Source organism: Callithrix jacchus, chromosome 7, assembly GCF_049354715.1.
Source record: "Callithrix jacchus isolate 240 chromosome 7, calJac240_pri, whole genome shotgun sequence".
Lineage (NCBI taxonomy): Eukaryota > Metazoa > Chordata > Mammalia > Primates > Cebidae > Callithrix > Callithrix jacchus.
The window spans coordinates 154,702,606-154,726,973 of NC_133508.1; the positions used below are offsets into that span (position 1 = coordinate 154,702,606).

The window sequence follows — 24,368 nt, forward strand, 5'->3', positions numbered from 1 at the left end:
GTTTAAGGACTGAGCCCTAGGAAACCATAACATTTAAAGAGGAAGAGGAATCCCTAAAAGTGATAAAGGACCAGCCAGTGCAACAGAAGAAAAACCAGGCATGATCGGTATCCTGGAAACCGGGTACAGAATGTGTTTCTGGGGGAAATGAGGAAGCTACCTAATCCAGTAAGATGAGGACTGAGAGTCAGTCGTTGAATTTGGTCAATGAATGTCTTTGGTTACATTGAGAAAAATGATTTTACTACAGTGCGAAGTGTGGAAGCCTGCTTAGGAGGAGTTAAAGAATAAGAGGAGAAGAATTAAAGCCAAGGCTGTAGATAACCCTTTTAAGGCATTCTCATATAAAGAAAAATGGAGAAATGGGTCCATAATGCTAGAAGGACTTGCAGTTAAAAGACCATTTAGAGACAGTTAAGAGAGAGGAAAATCAAGTGATGAAGAACACAGAAAAAAGATTTGCTGGGTGATATCCTTGAGTAGAAGAGTGGAAATGGGACCTATTGGAGGCATTGACTTAGCTGGGAGCAAGAACGAATCTTCTTTTTTTTTTTTTGAGACAGAGTCTTGCTCCATCGCCAGGCACCAGGCTGCAGTGCAGTGCTGAGATCTCAGCCCACTGCAACCTCCGCCTCCTGGGTTCTAGCAATTCTCCTGCCTCAGCCTCCCAAGTAGCTGGGACTACAGGCGTGTGCCACCATGCCCACCTAATTTTTGTATTTTTAGTAGAGACAGGGTTTCACCATGTTGGCCTGGATGGTCTCATCTCTTGACCTTGTTATCTGCTCACCTCGGCTTCCCAAAGTGCTGGGATTACAGGTGTCAGCCACCGCACCCGGCCAAGAATGAATCTTTTTTTTTTTTTTGAGACGGAGTTTCGCTCTTGTTACCCAGGCTGGAGTGCAATGGCGCGATCTCGGCTCACCGCAACCTCCGCCTCCTGGGTTCAGGCAATTCTCCTGCCTCAGCCTCCCGAGTAGCTGGGATTACAGGCACGCGCCACCATGCCCAGCTAATGTTTTGTATTTATTTATTTATTTTTTTTTAGTAGAGACGGGGTTTCACCATGTTGACCAGGATGGTCTCAATCTCTTGACCTCGTGATCCACCCGCCTCGGCCTCCCGAAGTGCTGGGATTACAGGCGTGAGCCACCACGCCCGGCCCAAGAATGCATCTTTTATGATGTGAGAGGAAAGGCAGAATACGTGGCCACTGACGTAAGTTGGTGGGCACATGTAGGTAGAAGACTACAAAATTTCTTTGCTTATGTTTTCTCAGCAAAGTCATTGGCTGAGCTTGAGGATGGGGGAGGGTTGTTGGAACATTGAGGAGAAAGAAGATAAGAAATCCTCGTCTAGAAATGAACGGTATACATTGTTATTATCTTCCGATAGGAGCAGGGGCTCCCAACCCACTCATCACGTCCGGGAGCTCAAGACTACCGTTCTGATGGGCCCAGGCTTGACATAGCCTGTAATGTACAGAGATTTTTGGCTGGCACTATCTTGCCTAAACAAAGCCATGTCTTACTTTCTCTTTTGTTCAGATATGTGGTGGTCATGTGCTCAGGGGAGTCTGAGTCTGTTTCCCTCAAGGCTGTTAATCTCGGTTAGTGTGAGATAGTTTTGTTTTCCTCGCCAGCACTTCTTTTAGGTACAAACGTGTTACAATTCTGACCAACAGTGTGTGGCAGGACATCTGCCGGTAGTCTCTTAGAAAAGATTTTCCTCTGTGATAATAAGAGAATCATAGAAGGGATGTCTCTTCTGCATTTTTTTTTTTTTCTTTGCCTTATGTGTTGAAACTGGATCTGTAGCAGCCACGTGTTACCAGGACTAAGTGTGGCCCACAGGCTGAGGAAGGCAGTTCTGTAATGAGTTAAGGAACCACTGAATTCGATCCTGGAGCCTCCCTGCCTCCAGACTTCTTAGTACGTGAAATATCGCTATATATTTTGGTTATTGACTAGCCTTTCTTTGTTGGCTCCTCTGCGATTTACAATGGGAAGAATTGTGATGCACAGATCACCAGCAAAATAGAAGCAGAATTCATCTTGGGACCATTGAGAACACAAATTCAATCCAGTGCCGTATAGATACGATGAGAGCAACGTACCAGGCACAGCATTAGACACGGGTGAATAAAACTTCCTCTCCGTGAATATCTTATGACAAATATATATGTGTGTGCATTGTGAGCTGGGGATAATAACCAGAGGTTGCAGTGAGCCAAGATTTCACCACTGCACCCCAACCTGGGCGACAGAGCAAAACTCCATTTCAAAAAAAAAAAGTTAAATTTAATTAAACTTACAGACACTAGCACATAATATAAAACCACAACCATAAGCCCAAACACCTGTCCATGGAAAAAAGCTGTCAAACACTGTCGCGATGTCTGCGTCTATTAATATGCGTTTGTTACTTGCTAATTCTTTCGGTCATCTGCTAGCACCGGCCAGTGGATAAGCAATAACAGGTGCCAAGTATTTAACAAAAATGTAGAGAAACAAAACTAAAAGCTGAAGATACTCTATTAACTTAATTTTTCTGGGAATTAATATTTTTATTCATTCAATCAAGATTGACTGAGCGGCTACAGCTGCTGTGTGGCAGGCACCATGCCAAGGAGAGGAGACATGAAGAAGTCAGGTACAGCCCTGTCTTCCAGAGATGTCCAGGAGGGAGACAGCTGAGAAATGCTTACATGCAAACAGGAAGTGAGTACTAAGGTCCAGCTGAAGCAGGGCCTTCCAAAGCTCTGGGTTTTGAGAGGGCTTCAGAGAGGATGTCATAAAAGGTCAGTTTTGTTTCTGAGAGGTAGTGTCTTACTCTGTCACTCAGGCTAGAGTGCAATAGTGCAATCACAGCTCACTGTAAGCTCAAGCTCCTGGGCTCAAGTGATCCTCCTGAGTCGGCCTCCCAACATGCTAGCTTCACACACCTGTAAGACGTAAGCCTTGAAGGTAAACTCGAAGTATCTAAGCCAGTGCTTCTCAGAGTGGGGGGGTTAGTAGAGCAAGCAAATTGTCCATGGAACTGGGGGTAGGGGTTGTCAGGACCAACAAAAGGTTATCGACTTTTACATTTGTGCAATACTGTTTAATGAGAATAGAATCTACCATTATCATAATTTTGTAGAAGAAAGGACATTTTCGTACCAAAAAGGAAAAGAAAGAAAGAAAATGGACATAATGTCAGGCAAAAATGAACTGTCCTTTCATTGATATCAATTTAACTTTGTGAAGAACTCATCACGTTGTCCTAATTTATCTTGTTTCATGGGAGAGAAGCTGGAGAAGGTGCCAGGAGCAGAGAAACGGGTCATGGGTGGAGGTCCTGAGGCACCTGGTCTTCATTTTTCCCCTGGGGCTGGGGTCCTGGGCACCCTGGGCTTGGGGGAGCAGAGCCAACAACCTGTCCCTAGGGTCACATGATCTTCCTCGGCCCTTGGCCCTGTGTCAGCGGAGTAGGAGGAGTGAACAGAACAATACTAAAGATTATGTTTTATGACAACACTGGTATAAAGGAGACTCTAGTCTTTGACCTCCAAAAAGTTTATCATTTTTCTTCTGACATTAAAGCAAAGTAAAACCTTTTTGTGGACCCTTAAGTATTGTGTGCCTAAGACATGGCCTTTCTATTTTTATTTTTTATAAAGATGGGGTTTCACCATGATGGCCGGGCTGGCTTTGAACTCCTGACCTCAGGTGATCCACCCACCTCGGCTAGGATTACAGGTGTGAGCCATCATGCCTGGCCGCGCATTCTAAACTTTACGCAGCATGCAGTGGGATGGGGTCCCCATCCCATAATCCCCTCCCCATCCTGCCTGTGGAGAAGTCTGGTCCTGTTTGGGGAGCAAGGAATATACTAAAGGAATAAATTCACAAGATGGCCAAATACCACAGAGGAGATGAGCACAGTCAGGACTGGATACTCCAGGGGGCAAAGGGCCACTTGCCAATGGCTGGTAGGTCTTGCCGGCCACAGGGACAGGAAGCAGCAAGGACCTGCCCTAACTGGAAACTCTGCCAGATGGCCTAGCCTCCCAGGCTTGGACTGCTCTGCATTTTATCAGCCAGGGCCAGATTCAGCCTTTCATAATTCAGAGCCCCTTGGGACCCTGTCCCAAATATTGCCTCTAAAGTGGACTTGATTCACTAAGGCTTAACTTTAATCTGTCCTTTTTCGTCCAAGCCTCAGGGGTGTGTGTGTGTGTGTGTGTGTGTGTGTGTGTGTGATGTGTGTGTGATGTTCATGTGATAGGGAAGAAATAACTGGCACTTCTTCTTACTTCTGCTCAAAGGATGTCTTATCTAGAATACGCAGGGCTGGAAGGCAGGGACAATGGTCATTTAAATGCCAGGGCATTTGAGATCACTGGTGGGAAGGCAGTGAAGGAAGAAGAGAAGACTGGGAGGTAGAAGGAAAGGGGGAGAGGGAGGAGACACAGTAGGGACACACAGCAGGGGACCAGTTAATGTGTTTGAAAGAAAGACGAAATCCTGACAAATACGTGTTCTCTGATATGTTATCCTGGGCTCCCCAATTTGGCTTAGGTAGAAGTCAAGAACCAAATGCTGGCTGGGCACGTGGCTCACGCCTGTGATCCCAGCACTTTGGGAGGCCGAGGCAAATGGATTACTTGAGGTCAGGAGTTGAAGGCCAGCCTGGCCAACCTGGTAAAACCCCATCTCTACTAAAAATACAAAAATTAGCCAGGTGCGGTGGCAGGTGCCTATAATCCCAGCTACTCAGGAGGCTGAGGCAGGAAAATCACTTGAGCTTGGGAGGCGGAGTTTGCTGTGAGCTGAGATCCTGCCACTGCACTCCAGCCTGGGTGATAGAGTGAGACCCTGTCTCCAAAAATAAATAAATAAACAAACAAATAAAAATAACACACTTCTAAAATATTATCACACTAAAATAGTTTAGCATTAATGCAATAGCACTCTTTAATATTTACTTCAGCTATCTAAAAATATCTATTTTATAGCATTTTTATAATCCAGGATACACTCAACATTACTCATTGAAAATTAATTATTATTTCTTAGTTTCCTTTAATCCAAAAGAAGCTTCCTGCCTCTATTTACGGCTTATTTTGTGTTCATGATACTGGCATGCATTTTCATTGAGTTTTATTTTATTTGTTGCTCAGGCTGGAGTGCACTGCATCCCTGACCTCCTGGGCTCAAGCAGTTCTCCCACCTCAGCCTCCTGAATAGCGGGGACCACAGGCCCACACCACCATGCCCAGCTAATTTACTTGTTTTCTGTAGAGGCAGGGTCTCATTGTGTTGCTCAGGTTGCTCTTGAACTCCTGGGCTCAAGCGATTCTCCCGCCTCAGCCTCCCAAAGTGCTGGGATTACAGATGTGATGCCACGCCCGACCATGGCATTATTAGAGCTCACTGGTTGTCTCATTGAACGTCGCACAATCCAGATTTTGCTGATGGTTTCCCCATGACGAGATTCTGGCTAAATACCTGCGGCAAGAATGCTCCGTAGGTGATACTGTGTGCTTCCTGCTGCACCCATTAGGGTGCCCTTCGTGTTTGTGATGCTCCATTTTTTGATTAAGGAGGGTGTCCATCGGATCTCTCCATTGTAAAGATACCTTCTGACCTTCGTAATAGTCATACTGTGGATGTTAAAACCATGTTTGGGGGGCAAAAGTCATCTACTTTTCCCGGAAATGCCATTTTTCTTCCATTGTGTCATCAAAAACTCCACTGCTGGTATGGTGTGCTTAGGGCTGACACCAGCATCCAAGAGGCTGCTTTTTTTTTTTTTTAAAGATGGAACCTCGTTCTGCCACCCAGGCTCGAGTGCAGTGGCATGATCTCGGCTCAGTGCAGCCTCCCCCTCCCAGGTTCAAGCGATTCTCCTGCTTCAGCCTTCCAAGTAGCTGGGACTACAGGCACATGCCAGCATGCCCAGCTAATTTTTGTAGTTTTAGTAGAGACAGGGTTTCACTATGTTGGCCAGGATAGTCTGGAACTCCTGACCTCAGGTGATCTGTCCACCTCGGCCTCCCAAATTGCTGGGATTACAGGTGTGAACCACTGCGCCCGACTGGGGCTACTCTTATAGCATGAAGATTCATGACTGTAATAATTAATAACCATAACATTTCCTAGTGTGGCATTTTACAGTTTACAGTGCATTTTTGCACATGTTGCAGCTTTTGATTTTCCCCAAATTTCCTTTTCATTGTCCAAGAAATAAGGCTGCTTGAAATCATTTGCTCACTCATTCACCCGTCCATTCATCCAGACCACGTGCCAGCCACTGGTCCAGAAGCCAGGGTTTTCATAGACAAATGAAGGGATCAGATCTACGTGGGGAGACCAACAGGCAATCTCTTCCCAAACAGTGTCACGAGCCCTGCAGTGGCGAGTCAAACTCTGGGGAGAGAACTTGGGGATGCAAGGAACCAGCTGAAAAAAGAAGCACGGAGAAGTAGAAACTGAGGCTCCAGGCCGCCCTACCCACTGTCGCATGAGAAACTCTACTTCCCCGCTTTTTAAAGCACTGTAGGTTGGGTTTTCTGTTTCCTGCCAAGTGCATCCCAGCTGATACTCTCAATGTTCTCACCTCGCAGATGAAGAAATGAAGGCCCCAGAAGTAAAATGATTTTGCCAAATGACACTCAGCTAGCAAGTGCCCGAGATGGTTCTTGACCATGGGTGCTTCATTCTAAGTCCCTCACTTGCGTCCTAGGGGGAGAGACAGGGAGAGCCCCTATCGTCTGAGTCTTGATGAGCTCCCTGGCTCTCCTCTTCTGTACACAGTACAGAGATGGCTAGACAGAAGAAAGATGCCGAGTAATGCTCAGGTGGTCTGAGTGGTGGTCACTTCCCCGTTGGTGGCTAAGTGGTGGGCATTTCAGGATACAGAGCACTTTCATTAAGTTTAGCACTATTGACATGGGCAGATAGTGGGTGTGTGCATTCGATCAACTCAAACAGATGAACATGCTGTCTGAAGACCACAAAGTGCCCCACAAATAATTCCCTGTAAATACACACCCAGTGCCCACATTTCAGAGAGACTGATTGAATGTGTAAAAGACTGAATGGCTCAGGGAGCAGGAATTAATGGATGGAAGGAATCTATCATGGTTGAGGTTAAAGAGTAGGCCCAATGTAGCAGAGAGCCAGGTTCACCGGCCTGCTGTGAATTTGAAGTATGGGGGCAATTAGGCATGAGCTATTTGCAGACAGAAGGAAAAACGGTGAATGAAATGGCTTAGGCTTAGTTCCACGTGCAGGCTGGATGCAGAGGACTCTCATCCTCAATACAAGCTGCAAAATGATGCCACAGGTCACCCTCGTAGAGGGCAAGGCCCAGGGTTGGAAACATTTAAAGTACAACTTCTGAGCTTAAAAAGAGACATTGTATATATAGATCAACGTGAAGGTCAGGAATTGTAAAATCTTGACTGCTAATTGTCCCACTTCACCTTAAGTAATTTTGCTAGATAATGCTGATGCAGCCCGTATTTGTGGGTGTGTGTGTGTGTGTGTGTGTGTGTGTGTGTGTGTAGGGGAGGTAGTAAGAGGAAAAAAATGTGGCATTTTTGCCAGCATTTGCCTTTTTTTTTGGTCGTTTTTTTCTTGCTGTTTTCCACCCCTACAATAAGCTGAGCCAGTGTAAGTTACAATTTATTAGCTGGTTGCTATGGGTTACACTAGTGCTCCGCAGATATTCCCTTCAGAAATAGTAACATTTAATGTAATGTAAAACAGAACTACTGTATCACCACTTGCTTGGCTTCTGCTGGCTTGCAATATTATATCCTTCCCTGCTGAGCTTGAAGCCTCAGGATATTAGCTAGTGCCATTATTTTATGATGATGATGAGTGTCTGCCATACCCCTTGTTTCATGAAAAAGAGGGCCTGCAAACCGAGGGTGTCTGCAGGACCTGGGGTGCCAGCTTGCAGTGCCACGCAGTGCCCGGAGACTGTTTGTTTCATCTGCCTGTTCATTATTTAAGGCAGCCTTCTCAAAGCTGAGTCCCTGTGGGCCTGGGGCCAGTTATCATTTCAGGGAGGCTAGTCGTAACTACCAATGAATTTTATTTATTCTGCCATCTGTATAATATTTGTGGCAGGCTGGTTAACGAAAATTTGTGGGCTGGTAAATTTTCAGGATAATTTAGTTAAATGACACTTGCAACTGTGTAAGAGTGACTTAAAGGGGAAAGGTTAGAAGATGGTGACCCTGAGTAAAGCCATCCGAGTTAAAATAAACAGGGTAGAAGAGAAACTGTTGTTTTCACGTCCCCCACATTCTCTCTTTTCTGCCTGCTCTCTCCATCGCTCACCCATGTAACTCCTACCCCTCTTGAAGCACACCTTTTCCTACCTGTGTGCTCAGTCTCTTCTCTCGCCTGCCCATGGAGGTATGCTGTCTTTGATGGTAGGACACCAGGTTGCTCCACAGAAGTGTGCTTCCCTCACAGGGACCACTAGTGTAGGAGGAATGCCAGCGTGGCAAGGAGAATGTGGACTCTGAATGACCGAGGTCTGAAGCCTGGCTCTGCCACTTACTGTCTGTGTGAACTTGGACAAGTTCCTTGACCCTTAGAAGCCTCAGTTTCCATATTACAAAATGAGATAACCATATTTGCCTCGTGTGAATATTGTTAAGGATCCGAGGGGCAATGTATATGTAATTGTGATGTAATACACGTGTATTGTTAAGGATCTGAGGGGTAATGTATATGTAATTGTGATGTAATACACGTGTATTGTTAAGGATCTGAGGGGCAATGTATATGTAATTGTGATGTAATACACGTGTATTGTTAAGGATCTGAGGGGCAATGTATATGTAGCTTAGCACAGTGCCTGGCCCATTGTAAAAAGCAGTCTTTCCTACTCTGCCACGTGGCATATTGTTGTCCCCGTTGCCTGAGAGACTCTTGGCCAGCTGGTCCACCTGCACGTCTCCTGCTTTTCATTCAAGACTCAGCTCAGACACAGCCTCTTGTGAAACCAGCTTAGCTGACCTCCTGCCTATCCTTTTCCAAGTCCTCTCCCTACTGCTCTCCGCTGCTGCTGTGGCACTTTTGCATGCCTCTGCTGTCAGTCTCTATCGATAGATCTGCCTCCCACTGGACTCTGAGCTTCTTTGGGGCTGGCAGCTTGCCTTTTAGATCTTTCTTTCTAGCACGGTGCCTGGCACACAGAGTTTTGATGACGTTTGCGGGGTGTATGGATGAAGTAAAGAAAAAAGTATTTCACTAATTCATGTTTACTTACACTATACCTGGTGGAGAAAAGCCATGCCTCTATTCTACAGGCCAGTGGTAGCCATCAGGACCAAGGGACAGTGCATGCCATAGTCTCTATGGTTCAAATGCCTTTGGCTGAAATAAGAAAATATGAAAGTCACAATGGCTTAATAATAAGAGAATTTACTATGCTTCACGGCAGGCAATCCAGAGGTGTGCAAGCTCTGAAGATGGTTAATTTAGTTATTCAGTAACGTCTATGAATGAATGAATGAATGAATGAATACGTGCACACAGCAGCATGTGAAGACCCAGCATTCATAGAGGACCCAGTTTCTTCCAACTTTCAGCCTAGCTATCTTGATCGGGTTGCGTTTTTCCTCACGGTAACTCTCCTCAGAATGAGAAGTGAGGTACAACAGATCCAATCTAGATAATATGACAGTGACTGCTCTTTCTAAAACGGGGAAACCCTCTTATAGAACCCTTTGCCCCTACCTAGTAGATTTCTGCTTATGGTTTTGGCCAGGATTAAGTGATGGGTCCTTCTGGAAAACCAGTTATTAGCACAGGGAAAGAGAATACAATGAACAGCCTAGTGGAAACCCACGGTGTGGATAGGACATGTTGCCAAGCAGATTGGAGTTATGTTAGGAAGGGAGAAGTGCAGGAATGAAGTTGTGTTGGATAAGCAGCCACACAGTATGCTGCTGTGTGCACGTAATCATTCATTCATTCATTCAACAGATATTAAGTATCTATCATGTAACCCTAACCCTAACCCTAACCAGGCTGGAGGCTGTGGACAGTAGTGAACAAGAGAGACAAGATCCCTCCCTGTCAGGCCTGCCCCTCACCTCCTGCCCTTTGAGATGGAGAGTGTGTCCAGCCCTCCCTGCTTCACCCTATGAGATGGAAAGGCATTCAGGGCCTCTCATCTCAGCGTGGGACTGACAGGTCTGCCCTGACCTCTCACAGGCATGAGCACTGCTGTCTGGGCCGTGACACGCATGGGCATTTATGTGGGAGCCAAAGTCTTCCTCATCTATGAGATAAGGCTGAGGTGAGCTGTGTGGGGCGGAGAGGGGGGAAGCAGGAGCCTTCTGGGGTGAAGGTTGGGGTCTGGTCTGTGTGGGTCACTAGTCACCTGGGAGCCTTTGGGTGACCCTGGTGGAGCTAAGGTTCCAGACGTTTCAGCAAGGAAAGAGATCATGGCCATGTAAAGAAATAAGATGCAGGGCCGGGCGTGGTGGCTCACGCCTGTAATCCCAGCATTTTGGGAGGCCGAGGCGGGTGGATCACGAGGTCAAGAGATCGAGACCCATCCTGGTCAACATGGTGAAGCCCCATCTCTACTAAAAATACAAAAAATTAGCTGGGCATGGTGGCATGTGCCTGTAATCCCAGCTACTCAGGAGGCTGAGGCAGGAGAATTGCCTGAACCCAGGAAGCTGAGATCACGCCATTGCACTCCAGCCTGGGTAACAAGAGCGAAACTCCGTCTCAAAAAAATAAATAAATAAATAAGATGCTTGTAACTGTCAAAGGAGATCAGCAGGGCAGTGGGCAGAGCGAGAACAGGGCCGGCCCCGGAGGTGGACGTGGAAGGTCCTCCTGAGAAGGTAACGTCTGATGAGGTAGGGAGCAACAAGTCCGGTGCAGATCAAGAGAGAAGATTCCAAGCAGAGCTGACAGCAAGTGCAAAGGCCGGAGGCAGGAATGAAGGGGCTGTGTGGCTGGAGCAAAGTCTGTGCCTAATGACTGATCAAAAGTTGCTTCTGGCACCCAGCCCGGCTTCCGCCCCAGGCTGAAAACAGATCACCAGCAACAACTCTAGCTTCCCAGAGCCTCTCCTGCCCGGACTTGCAGCTCCACCCAGGTCAGAGGCACAGCTGCAGGGACCACAGAACAATGGGCTCGACTCTGTGAAGAGAGAAAAGCCACCATGGTTTTGACAAAGAACCCCGGAATGGCGTTAAAGGTTTCTTTGGGCACTGTCCAATTTATGTAGCAATTGCGTTGGCCACATCTGCGGAGGTATAAAGAGACAGGTGGAAGGCAAGGATGGAACGACGTTTTTTTTTAGATGGAGTTTCACTCTTGTTACCCAGGCTGGAGTGCGATGGCACAATCTCGACTCACCGCAACCTCCACCTCCTGGGTTCCAGCAATTCTCCCGCCTCAGCCTCCCGAGTAGCTGGATCTACAGGTGCGCGGCATCATGCCCAGCTAATTTTTTTATTTTTAGTAGAGACGGGGTTTCACCGTGTTGACCAGGATGGTTTCGATCTCTTGACCTCGTGATTCACCCGCCTCGGCCTCCCAAAGTGCTGGGATTACAGGCGTGATCCACCGCGCCCGGCCCCTGGTAGGTATTTCTGAGACATCCAAAATCTGTGGAAGTCCCTGGGAATTTCTTACTCAACTCTGCAAAGTGCTTAGTCTTCCTAGACTTTTGGCTCTGGGAAATCTTCTTGGAAGTGTATTAGAAAGAGAGTAGCTCCCTGACCTCCATGTGATAATGTTATAGGGCCTCAGAGCAGGGTTGTTTGGCATGCTAGGGGCTGGGAGATTGGAGGGACACCCAGATATCTGCTTGACTTCAGGGTGGCTGATTATGGTCGAGAACGCCACCCTGGACCCAGAACCACAGCTTCCTCTGACTTGCAACTGTGCGGCTGCATGGGACAGATTCCTTTCTTCTTAAGGCTGAACTTTCTCTTAAGAAGTCCATGTTTGGGTTTCGTCCCTAACCGCCCCACCTGCCCTATTCCCTGTCCTAAGTTCTGCAGGCCCCAGGGACCACAGTAGTGAACACAGGAGGCTTCTTTCCCTGGAGCTCCAGAATCCAGGCAGACATCTGGGAAGGGATGGGAAAAGACGTCATTCCACCATTTGGACAATTCTAAATCTACATTTAACCCCAGCTGCTGGAGACTATCAGCATGAAGGAAACGTGGGAGGTTATTAGGTCAGCTGCTTCGTTTTGCCAATGAGAAAACAGAGGCTCAAAGAGGTGAAGTGGTTGGACCGAGAACATGAACCTCATGGCAGAGCTGGACTGACCGTGTCTCCTGACTTTCAGTCTGGGTCTCCGTTCACTGTGCCTTCTGCCCTTGTCCCTTTTAAATTTTATAAAAGGTCTTTTATATTCAAGAACCTCCTCTTTCTGTTCCCTGCCCACCGTCTACCTTGGGGAACTTCTGATAAGATGCCTAGGCCATAAGTGGCGTTCTTGGCCTGTCGAGTATGAAGACACCTTTGTGGCTTCCTCCTTGAGCACATATGGGGAATCAATACATATTTATTGAATCAGATTAGGGCATAATATTAAAATTTTAAATTCTCCAATAGTATATTATTATATTAATAGTATATTAATAGAACTACTGTAAAAATAAAAGTGCATAGTTTCCACTTAGATAATTAGGTTAAATCAACTTAGATTGTTATTTTTCCTGCAGGACTTAGAGCTTACAATGGGCTAAAGAGCACGGTGACTGTGGCCACCTAATATGAACTTCGGAAAGTATTCTCCATATTTTGGGAAAAGCTGCATGAAGGTAGATGCATGGGAAATGAAAGGCTTGCCTCATCCTCCACCAGGGAATCCGGGTTCTCTGGGTTAGCCAGAGGTGTGACAGGTCTCTGAGACAGGAATGAGCCTGCTCCCTGGTGAAAGCGCCTCTCTGTGGCCTCAGGGCCTCTGTGAGGCAGGGCACCATTCCTGTCCCTGCATGAGCACACATGGGGCTTCTGGAGCGGCTGAGACACTTATGCTCCCTGCTTCCTGCTTCCTGGAGCAGAATTTAAGGAAGACTGCTGGGCTCTTGCCTCAGGAGACCAGACGAAACAAAACCTGCCTTCAGAGGGGCATTATTCTGACTTTTCCTTCAAGTAAGCTTGTGTCTGTAGGTTTGGGTTTAAACATTGAATTTCAATTTTGTACACACACACCAAGAGACCTCGGGGCAATGGGGGCGTTTGAAATGAAGACCAGCCCAAGTCCTCTACCTGCCAAGTGTTCGATTAAGCTGCTTAGGTCTGTTTCCACCATCCTGTCTTTCAAATATTTATGTGGCAGATTATAGGCAAGCTTCAAAGGCAAGGAAATGCAAATCTGTTCTATAAATCATGGAATAACACAGCTGCTGTCTTCCTCAGTGTGACAGCTTACGAATGCCAGCGTTTCTGTCTGCAGAAGGGGTGGTAGGAGTGGGCTTCTCGAGTGCAGCCAGGCCTGTGTGCTTGCCAGTGTGTGTGTGTATGTGTGTGTGTGAGTGTTGGGGGTAGTGAAGGGAGGAGGATGTGCTCATAATATTTGCGTTTTTGCAAAACAGCAGATTTTACTTTTTTGTTTGTAAATTTCCCAGCAGTTAAGGAGTTAATTTATTTTGCTAATCTTAAAGAACTGTGGAGGGATAAAACTTCACCTGGGATCCGAGGCATGAAGAGAACTAGAGGTGAAAATGGCTTTCGGTTTTGGGGAAATACACCGGGAACGGGAGGTAAGGGCAGAGAAGTCAACGAGCAATAACTTTGGGGATTCCAAAATGAATTTAATTTAGTCTAAATGAATAAAAAGGAAACTGTGCATTGCAAATACTTATGCAAATTAAGTTTTGCCCCCAGGGTCTTAACAATCTGCCAGTGGAGCCCCCAGTGTGACAAAGATTAGACTTTTGTGGGCTCTTCTTGGCTGTTGCCATGAACACATCGATTTGGTACACTGGTGTTCAGTGACACGTTAACATCCACGAAGACCAACACTGGGTTTATGGTCCTTGCCCAGCAGCTGGTTTTGGCCTGGTGTCATCCTAAGGAAAACCTGGGAAAGCTACAGTCACCAGGGTGCAGGGGCCCAAGGGAAGGCAGTGTGTAAGACAAAATGAGTGGGGATAAGGTTTCGCAGGTATTAGTCAGGATTCTGTTGCAAGTGACTCAAACTCACTTAGGCAATAGGGGAAATTTTCTGGGTCACTGAAGGAAACATTGAATAGCGAAACCATGGGAAAGGAAGGAAAGCAGTTGGGCTTAGGAACAGTTGGAACAAAAGCTGGAACACTGCCGTGACTGCCTTCCATCACCTGTCTTTACTCTTTTTCTGTACTGGCTCCTAAGATGGCTGCACATTAGGATTAGTAAATTTTGTGCCTAATGACTTTTCCTACTATAAAGGCTGTTTTGCACCTGACAACTTTTTTCTCTGTAGAATCCTATTTTGAATAATCAAAGGGAAGAAATTTATGATTGGTTGAGCTGGGATCAGGTGTCCATGCCTGGACCAATCAACTGAAGGAAGAGGACAGAGAGTCATGTAAAAACATGGCAGCTCTTATGGTAGTCATATTGATGATGGGAGGCTTTCTTAAAAAAAGGGAGGGTAGAGAAGCTTTGGACAGACAATCCAGTAATCATTACTACACTCTACAGAGAACTGGAAAAAAGACCAAAGAAAGCAAGCAAAGAAAGGGGGCCAGGAAAGATGGTATAATGAATGAGTTGCATGTTGGGATTCATTGATTGCCTCCTCAAAATTCAGTATGGCATAGGAGTCCTTAATGACACATGCTCCTGGTTCTTCTATTTTTCTGATAGTTCTTACTCTGGCTCCTTGATTGTTCTGGATCTTTCTCTTCTCTGCATTGAGAATCCCCTCAAGATTGTAGGCCCTCGGTTATGTTTCTTGCCTCTAGAGAAGACAAACAGCTTCTTTCCAACTGCATAACCAAAATTCCCTGTCGGGACCCTCCTCTTACCTTCCAGAAGAAATCTACAGTTGGATTTCCATTAATCACATTTAATGCCTTTCTTTAAAAAGTGTGGTTCCTGAACCAGTCATATCAGAATCACCTGGCAGCTGGTTGGAAACACAGAATCTTGGGCCTTGTCCCAAAATCAGAATCTGCATTCTAACAAGATGACCAGGTACTTTGTAAGTTTATTAATTTGGAAAGCGCCACTTTAAGCAATTGGAAATTGAACCCATAATCAGTCTGCTCTCAGTGGTGAAATATTTTTTTCACGATTTTTCTACCAGGTCAATGGCAACACTGTCTAAAAACCCAGATTCACAGCAGCCCCCAGAAATACTTTTCCAATACTTTCTTGTCTTCGTTACCTACGTGTAATCTATCACCAATCTGAACCTATTCATTTCACTGTCCCATTGGTCTGTTTTTCCCAACCATGCCCTCCTCTTTTCTGTAGGGTCTAATAGATCCATTTGCCAGTCAGCCTCCTCGTTTAAAGAATGGGTCAAATAATGCTTATAATGCTTCGTATACATATTTGCATACTGTACAAATTCAATATGCAATTATCTTCATCCTGGTTAGACTGGTTTTCCACTATGGCTTTGTACATAGTCGTAAGGGATATGGCAAATAACATATTATTAACTATAAGGTACCAAAATCTATCAACAATTTTTATTTTAAATAAAGTAGAAGGGATTAAAGATTATTTCTAAAATTATTTTATTTTATCCGCACTTTAATATGCTATAATGAGTAACAGAGAAAGTAGTGGAATAATACCTGGTAAGCCAGAAATTGTAGATAGGAGTGTCTTACATATGAGCATCATCTGTCGCAGAGGTCAGCAAACTCCTTCTATAAAAGGCCAGACAGCATTTTAGGCCTCCTGGGCCATGTGGTCCCTGTTAGAACTACCTAACTCTGCTGTCACAGTGAGGAAGCAGCCAGAGGCAATACATCTTGATCACCGTAGTTTTAAAGTAAGTCTTGAAATCAGATTAAGTCCTCCGATTTTGAACTTTTTCAAAATTGTTTTGGCTAACATAGGTTATTTTCATTTCTTACAAAGTTTAGCTTCAGTGTAACAATAGCCGAAAGAAAAAAAATGCCTGCTGGGATTTTGATTGGTGTTGCGTATAATCTACAGATCATTGCGATGAGAATTGACAGCTAAACAATATTGAGTTTCCAGTTCACAAATGGATAGGTCTCTCCATTTTTAAAGGTCTTTAATTTCTTTCAGTCTTTTTTTGTAGCTTTTAGCATCGGTCCTACACGTTTGGTTAAATTAATTCCAAAATATTACCTATTTCTGATGCTATTGTAAATGATGCTTTGAATTTTTTCTTTTTGCCAATCAATGACCTTGAAGGTTGCTCAGGTTGACCTTGAACTCATGGCCTCGCCTCTGCAAGTGCCACGACATCTGGCCGGAGCCACTGCGGACCCCTAAATTTTTATTTCTTACGTATTTGTTGCTTATATACAGAAATGCAATTGATTTTTTATGTTGACTTTGTATTCTACAATGTTACTAAGTTCACTTATTAATGTAGTAGTACCCTTTTAGGGTAGCCTCCTTAGTATTTTTTAGACAGAAAATTATGTACATGGCTTGGCACGGTGGCTCATGCCTGTAATCCTAGCACTTTGAGAGGCTGAGGTGGGAAGATTGCTTGAGGCCAACAGTTTGAGACCAACCTGGGCAACACAGCAAGACCCCATTTCTATTAACTAAAAGAAGAAAATAAAGTAAAATTGTGTGCTATGTGAATAAAAAAGGTTTAACTTCTGTTTTCCTAATCTGTAAGATTTTATTATTTTTTTTAGTCTTATTTTACAGGTAGGGCACCAATATAATGTTGAATAGAAGAGAAGAAGCATTCTTGCCTGGATCTCAATATTAATGGGGAAATATTAAATCTTTGTGTTAATTTATGGATTTGCTCAGGTTTTTCATTGATTCCTTTATTAGATTAAGATAGTTTTCTTTTATTCCTAGTTTACTGAGTTTTTAAAATCATAGCAAGGCACTGAATCTCATCAGATGATTTATCTGCATTGTTGTAAATGATCATAGGATTTTTCTTTTTTATTGTATTAATGTGATGAATGACAATAATTGATTTTCAAATGTTAAATAACCTTGCATGCCTGGAATAAACCCCATTCAGTCATGATGCATTATCAGTTTAATCATGTTTCTAAATTCTAGTTGCTAATATTTTGTTAAGAATTTTTTATCTATGCTAAGTTCATAAGAAATTAGACTATAATTTTAATGTCTTTGTCTGGTTTTGTTATTAGAATAATGGGGTGACTTTATAAAATGAGTTGAAAAGTATTTCTTCCCCCTCTATTTTCTGAAAGATTTTGTTTAAGATTGGTATTATTTCCTTTTTAAATGTTTGATAGAATTCATTGTTTAATCTATCCAGGCCCAGAGTCCACTTTCTCAGAAGATTTTAAGTTATAAATCCAATTTATTTAGGCTTTAAATAGAATTGTTCAGATTTTCTATTTCTTCTTGTGTCAATTTTAGTTATTTCATGTTTTCAAAGGAATTATCCATTTCAACTAATATATCTTAATTGGTTGGCATAAGTGGTTAACAATATCCCCTTTTTATTTTTTAATGTTTGTAAGATTTAGAATACTGTCACTCTTTTATTACTAATATTTATCTTTGTGTTTTTACTTTTTCTTTATCTGTCTTGCTAGTAAAAGTTTATCTTTTATTTTTAGGGGTTGTTTTCTCTTTAATGGAAAACAAAGCTTATTTTGAGGATTTTTTCAGTCATCAAACATTAGCTTGGAATTGATAACTGGCATAATATTGGGAGTGTGGTGGGGGAGGGACTACAGCAAGCAGAAGATAGTTTTTACTTTCTTTTTAAAATTTTTTTAAATTTTACTCTAAGTTCCAGGATACAAGTGCAGAGCGTGTAGGTTTGTTACACAGGTATACATGTACCATGATGGTTTGCTGCACCTATGGACCCATCATCTAGGTATTAAGCTCCTTACGCATTAACTGTTTGTCCTAATGCTCTCCCTTCCCTCATCTCCTACCCCGACACCAGCCCCGGTGTATGTTATTCTCCTCCGTGTCCGTATGTTCTCACTATTTAACTCCCACTTATGATTGAGAATATGAGGTGTTTGCTTTTCTGTTCCTGTGTTAGTTTTGCTGAGGATGATGGCTTCCAGCTTCATCCATGTCCCTGCAAATGACATGATCTCATTTCTTTTTATGGCTGCATAGTATTCCATAGTATATATGTACAACACACTCTTTATCCAATCTATCATTGATGGTCATTTCGGTTGGTTGGTTCCATGTCTTTGCTATCATAAATAGTGCTGCAGTAAACATGTGTGCATGTGTTTTTATAGTAGAATGATTTATATTCCTTTGAGTATATACCCACTAATGGGATTGCTGGGCCAAGTGGGGTATTTCTGTTTCTAGATCCTTGAGGAATTGCCACACTGTCTTCCACAATGGTTGAACTAATTCCCATCAACAGTATAAAAGCATTTCTATTTCTCCACAGCCTCGTCAGCATCTATTGTTTCTTGACCTTTCAATAACAGCCATTCCGACTGGCATGTATTTTCGTATCTCACTGTGTTTTGATTTGCATTTCTCTAATCATCAGTGATGTTAAGCTTTTTTCCATGTTTGCTGGCCACATAAATGTCTGTTTTTAAGAAGTGTCTATTCATATCCTTTTCCCACTAGAAGTTTATTTACATCATTGAATTTTTTTTTAAGAATGAACTTTTGCATTTATCAGTTTTCTTTGCTATTTACATACTTTCCATTGTACAGATTTCTTTTTTGTGTTTATTATTTCCTTTCTTCTATTTACTTGAAGTTTATTTTGCTGTTTATTTTTTCCAGTTTCATAAGGTAGAAGCTTAGATCATTTATTTTTAAACTTTTCTTCTTCTAACTATGCTATCATAAGCATTAAAGTTGTAAATTTCTGTCTAGGTACTTCTTTATCTGTATCCACATATTTTATCTATCTATCTAGCTAGCCATCTAATCTATTTAGTTCAACATGTTTTCTAATTTCCCAAAATATTTTCTGACCTAATCCATAAGTTATTCTAAAGTTTGTTGTTTGATTTTTAATTATTTGTGGATTTTACAGATATTTTTGTTATTGATTTTTAATGTAGTTACATTGTGGTCTAGTCAGATAATATACTCTATAGGGTTTGAATATCTTTAAATTTACTGAAACATATTTTATAGCCCAATATGTGCCCTTCTGTGTCCTCTAAGATAAATGTCTTATGTGCACTTAAGAGTGTGTGTTTCAGAGTTGACTGTGTGGAGTATTCTACAAATATCAATTAAGTTGGATTGGTTCAAGTCTTCTGTATCCTTACTAACTTTTGTGTCCTTTTGTTCTATCAATTACTGAAAGGGGGTATTAAAAATCTCAAACTATACTTTTATATTTGTGTGTTTTTTCTTTCAGTTCTGTCAGTTTTTTCTTTTTGAATTTTCAAACTTTGTTATTAGGTGCATATATGTTGAATATTGTAAGTATTCTTGATCAATTGACCCTTTTATCATGATAAAATATTTCCCTTTAATCTGGAAATATTTCATGAAGTCTACTTTGTCTGATATCAAAGTAGCCACTCTAGCTTTATAATTAATATTTGCCTGATATATTGTCTTGTGTCCTTTAACTTTTACCTATATGTATCTTTGTATTAAAAAATTAAGCCTTGTAGAAAACATATAGTTGGATGTTGCTTTTCAACCAAGTATAATAGTATCTCTTAATAGATGATTTTGGTCTATTTTTACCTAATACAATTCTTGATATGACTGTGTTAAATCAGTTAACTATTGATTTATTGGTTTCGTTTATTATTTCTTGCTCCCTTCTTTTGGATTAAAAAATTTGGTATTTTATTTTCACTATTGTCTTATTAGCTATAACTTTTTTAATAGTTTGCTCTAGGGTTTATATAATGTGACTTCTATTAATTTTTTTCTTCTGTAATTGTAGAATCTGCTTTTAAATCTGCCTAGTGGGCTTTTTGTTTTAGATATTTGGATTTTTTTTTTTTTAGCTTTAGATGGCCAATTTGTTTCTTTTAATAATTTTCATTTACTTATTTATGTTCATGTTTTCCCTTAATTGCTTGAACAAATTTATAATAGTTGTTTTAAAGTCCTCGTTTGCTCATTCCATCTTTGTCATTTCTAGATCTGCTTCTATTGGCTGATGTTCCCTTTCATTATGGGTTACACTTCTTGTTTATGGCATGTCTAATAATTTTGATTAGATGTTGGCTATTGTGAATATTCCATTGTTAGCTTGAATTTTCCTGTGTTTCCTTAAAGACTATTGATTTTTGCTCTGGCAGTAAATTAAATTAATTTCAGATCAGCTCTATCACTTTGAGCCTTTTTTAAAAAAAGAATCTGGAGTATCCTCTGCTCCGGGACTAGTTTAGCCCTACAAGTAAGGCATACTCTTTCTGAATTTCACCTGAATGCATCAAGAATCCAATGAAGTCTTTCCATTCTGGCTGGCCTGAACTCAAACATCTCCCAATCCCGTGCAAGCGCTGGTAGTTATGTTACCCCGTGATTTATCGTTTCTTAATCATTATTATTTCCTAGGGTTTATAGAGTTTGACCTTAAACATATCTAACTTATGGTTTAGCCAGATTCAAGAGGATCCTCTGCAGATTTCTGAAACTTACTTTGTATTGCTCTTTCACTCTGGTACTCTGTCTCACAGGTTCCATCCAGCTGCCTCAGCCTTCCTGAACTCTAGTCTCCGACTCTTTGAATCAATGAGACTGCCGTACTCTGCTTGAATTCCCCTTTCCTGAAACTAGTCCAGAAAATGCCTTGAAATAAAAGGCTAGGCTGTGGCAGGGCCCACCTCACTTTATTCTCTTCTCTCTGAGATCTCATGCCTGAAACGCTTGTTGTTCAATAACTGAAAATAGCTGTTTCAGGTATCGATATTTTTGTGTCGTGTTCTAGTTGCTGACACTTGGTGGACTAGATGGGCATTAGTTACTTCGTTCTGACCATAAACAATTGTACTACAGTTTAATTGTATGCAGTTTTTGATGAACACTCCTTTCCAGTCAATTTTCAGCTGATCCTTATATGTAATTTGATGTTCTTCTGTGTACTTAGACCTTTCAGGCTTTCCTCAAACGCATTTTCCCCTTTCTTTCTATGCCTCACTCCTTACAAAAGCTACTTCAAACTCACCTTTTCCAGAAAACTCCTTTGATTAATCCATCTACCCTCTTTTTTCACGCACCCTTTGTTGTGATTTGTGCTTAGTTTTTACTACATTAAATTGCACTTTCGGCCATGTAGTTCTGTTAAATTTTTGGCAGTTATTTTCTGTGTGGCTGTTTAGCTGATGATTACAAGCAGAAGCTTACAAATAGAAAAAGCCCATCTTTCATTTATTCCCTTTGTTGTAAACCCACCTAACTCAACTGGCTGTTCCCAATTAGGTAAATATTGGTGGCCTTCCGTTGTTTGGTGGAGAGGCATTGCATTATGAAACAAATGAAGCTAAATATCAGAGCTCCCATGTGATGGACCACTTCCAAGGCCCTGGGAGGGTCCCCTGCCATCTGTGTACATGGTAGATGGTTTTATAAATTTTGCAAAGGACAGATTTGAACCACAGTGGAATAAGGCACTCTCTCTTTCCATTATGAATTTCTTTCAGCCAGTCTCCCCTTTCAGGTGGGGGGGAGTGACCACTTGAAAGCATTTTGGGGATCTAGTTAAGGAACGTAGAGCCGGTGATACATTTAGCTGAGGTTTAGTGGGAGGTATTTATGTGGTTTGCAGACATTTCCATGTATAGTCAACTTATTCCTAGCTGTCCTGTGCAGGATATTCTTACCACCCACGGGGCAAACTTACCAAGTGATATAACAGGATGATACAGAAGCAGAGCACCGATGCAACATGAACCTATGCTATGGCACTGGATCCTCATAGGGATAGGGGGAAAAGCAAGGTTTTAATTGTGCAAAGCCAAAAACTACTCTCTGGAAGTGTCTTTCTATCAAGACATAAAAAGATTCTAAGTGGAAGATTCTGTTCTCATCCATTTCTAATGAAGGACATTCTGTCAGAAGTGTGTTCTGTATGCAATGTATACAATTATAAACACTCCATGATGTTTTCTTTTTTGAAGATATTCTGCAAAACTAAATTCATCAGAACTTTTCTGTTTATAGCACACAACCTTGTGGAAGAACTACAAATAGTGAACTTGTCACTAAAGTTGCATATTTTATGAATCTTAAAAATTAACCTGGCAAAAATTTTGATCAACTAAGTTAGAGGAAGCACTGAATTATTTTATTCTCTCTATAGAAAGTATTACAACATGGTGGTGACATGAAGACGACATCAGGGAAGACACGGCCAAAAAATGTAAGAAAATATGTTACACACTCATGTCAACCATTAATTAATAGAAACACTATTTTATTTGGGGGATTTTTATGGTATTTGTAAGGTTTTTAAAATTTGAAGTCATTGGCAGGGCACAGTGGCTCACATCTGTAATCCCAGCACTTTGGGAGGGCGAAGTCGATGGATCACCTGAGGTCAGGAGTTCAAGACCAGCCGTCAACATGGAAAAACCTCGCCTCTACTACAAATGCAAAAATTAGCCTTGACACACGCCTATAATCCCAGCCACTTGGGAGGCTGAGGCAGAAGAATTGCTTGAACCCAGGAGGTGGTGGTTGCAGTGAGCCAAGATCGTGCCACTGCACTCCAGCCTGGGTGACAGAGCAAGATTCCAACAACAAAAAGGTTTTTTTTAAGTCATCTTTTCTCATTCTGTATAAACATTCATTTTCATAGGTAATTTTGTACTTATAATTTTCAATATTTTTTTTTCAAAGAAGACCCTGAAGGTATGTAAGTTTCAGGCCCCACAAAGGTTGGATCAACCTTGAGTAGGTGTGGATATTGGCTCTTCCCTTTCTTAACCTTGTTATTGTGTGATATGGTTTGGCTTTGTGTCCTCACCCAAATCTCATCTTGAATTGCAGCTCCCATAATTCCCACGTGTTGTGGGAGGGACCTGGTGGGAGATAATTGAATCATGGGGTGGTCTCCCCCATGCTGTTCTCATGATAGTGAGTAAGTCTTACAAGATCTGATGAATTGTTAAGGGGTTTCGCCTTTGCTTCGATCTCATTTTCTCTCTCGTCTGCTGCTTTGGTAAATATTAGCTAGCCATCCCTGGAGTACCCATTCCCAATTACAGCAAGCGATCATCCCTTGGGTGCAGATTACATCTAAATAACATATACAAGCAAATCACACTGCCAATGCCGAAGCGTTTCAAAGTAAATTCAGACATAAATTAACTACACAAAGGATAAAACTTGTCTATCTCTTCTGTTACAGTTGCGTTTCCATTGAGTCCTGTGAAGTTCAGGTTCCTGCAGAGGATACCGGAAGGGAAGTGTCAACTACAGCGCATCTGGTCTGATCTGTCCTGCTTATGAAAATTCATGCTATTTTCTTTGTGATGAATAAAGGGTGTTCCACTGCGTCCGAAACTCTGAAAACCGTTGCTCAGCACTGACCACCTGTCTCTATGACCAGTGTCCACTCACAGTTATAATGAAAGCCTGAAGCCATGCTTGAGTTAGCTTATGTCAATAAAAACATTGGTAGAGACTTGGTCTAGATCTGCTGAGCTGCGTGTGAAAACTACAGTGTAATTCGACTCTCCCCTCCCTCTCTCTTCCCACCACCATTGTTGCCAATATATATTCCTTCCACGTTTTACCCACAGAAAACCTTGTGCACTGGGGTCACATTCTCCATAACCAAGTTGCCAAACAGAAAGATCTCTGGATTGGAAGACTTCTCCTAACTTGGGGAAGAGCACTTAGAGGGGAAGAAATGAGAGATGGTCAGAGCCTGGAGGTGTTTAACCTTGGTCTGCAGTGGACATTTATTATCCGCCAAGACCCCTTCTTTCTGGCACTGACATCCTTTCACGTAGGACCGTTCCCCCAAATGATGAGGCTCTATAAGGGTTTCTCTCATTTTCCCTTGGACTGTGAGATGACCTAATCCTCCAGGATATTAACCAGGTGCTTTCAAAGGTGTTTTGAACCAAGAAGCAAGCCCTGCCCTGTTGAACAGCAAAGCCTCCAGCCCTAAGAGGAAAGCCAGCCGGAGAGCATAGAGCTGCGTGCAGCAGGCAGGGGAAGGGCGAGGAGAGAGTGTCACAAGAGCCTCCAGCTTCTGGTTCTAGTGGCCACTGATGTCCAGCCCTGTTCTTTCCCTTTTTGTTTTGGTTA

The 24,368-nt window shown here is 42.6% G+C and overlaps 1 long non-coding RNA gene across 4 annotated transcripts; it reads left to right on the forward strand.

Annotated features, from left to right (window-relative positions):
• The first annotated feature begins 1,263 nt into the window (after window positions 1–1,263).
• Window positions 1,264–24,368, forward strand: LOC103794639 (uncharacterized). Of its 4 annotated transcripts, XR_013520591.1 has the most exons (8): window positions 1,264–1,368; window positions 2,010–2,137; window positions 2,584–2,966; window positions 10,227–10,311; window positions 11,497–11,616; window positions 12,713–12,811; window positions 22,411–22,470; window positions 23,461–24,368. It is a non-coding gene; the product is annotated as an uncharacterized LOC103794639 (long non-coding RNA). The 4 variants fall into 4 exon arrangements; XR_008473122.2 differs by lacking the exon at window positions 10,227–10,311; XR_013520592.1 differs by lacking the exon at window positions 10,227–10,311 and having other exon boundaries at window positions 11,500–11,616.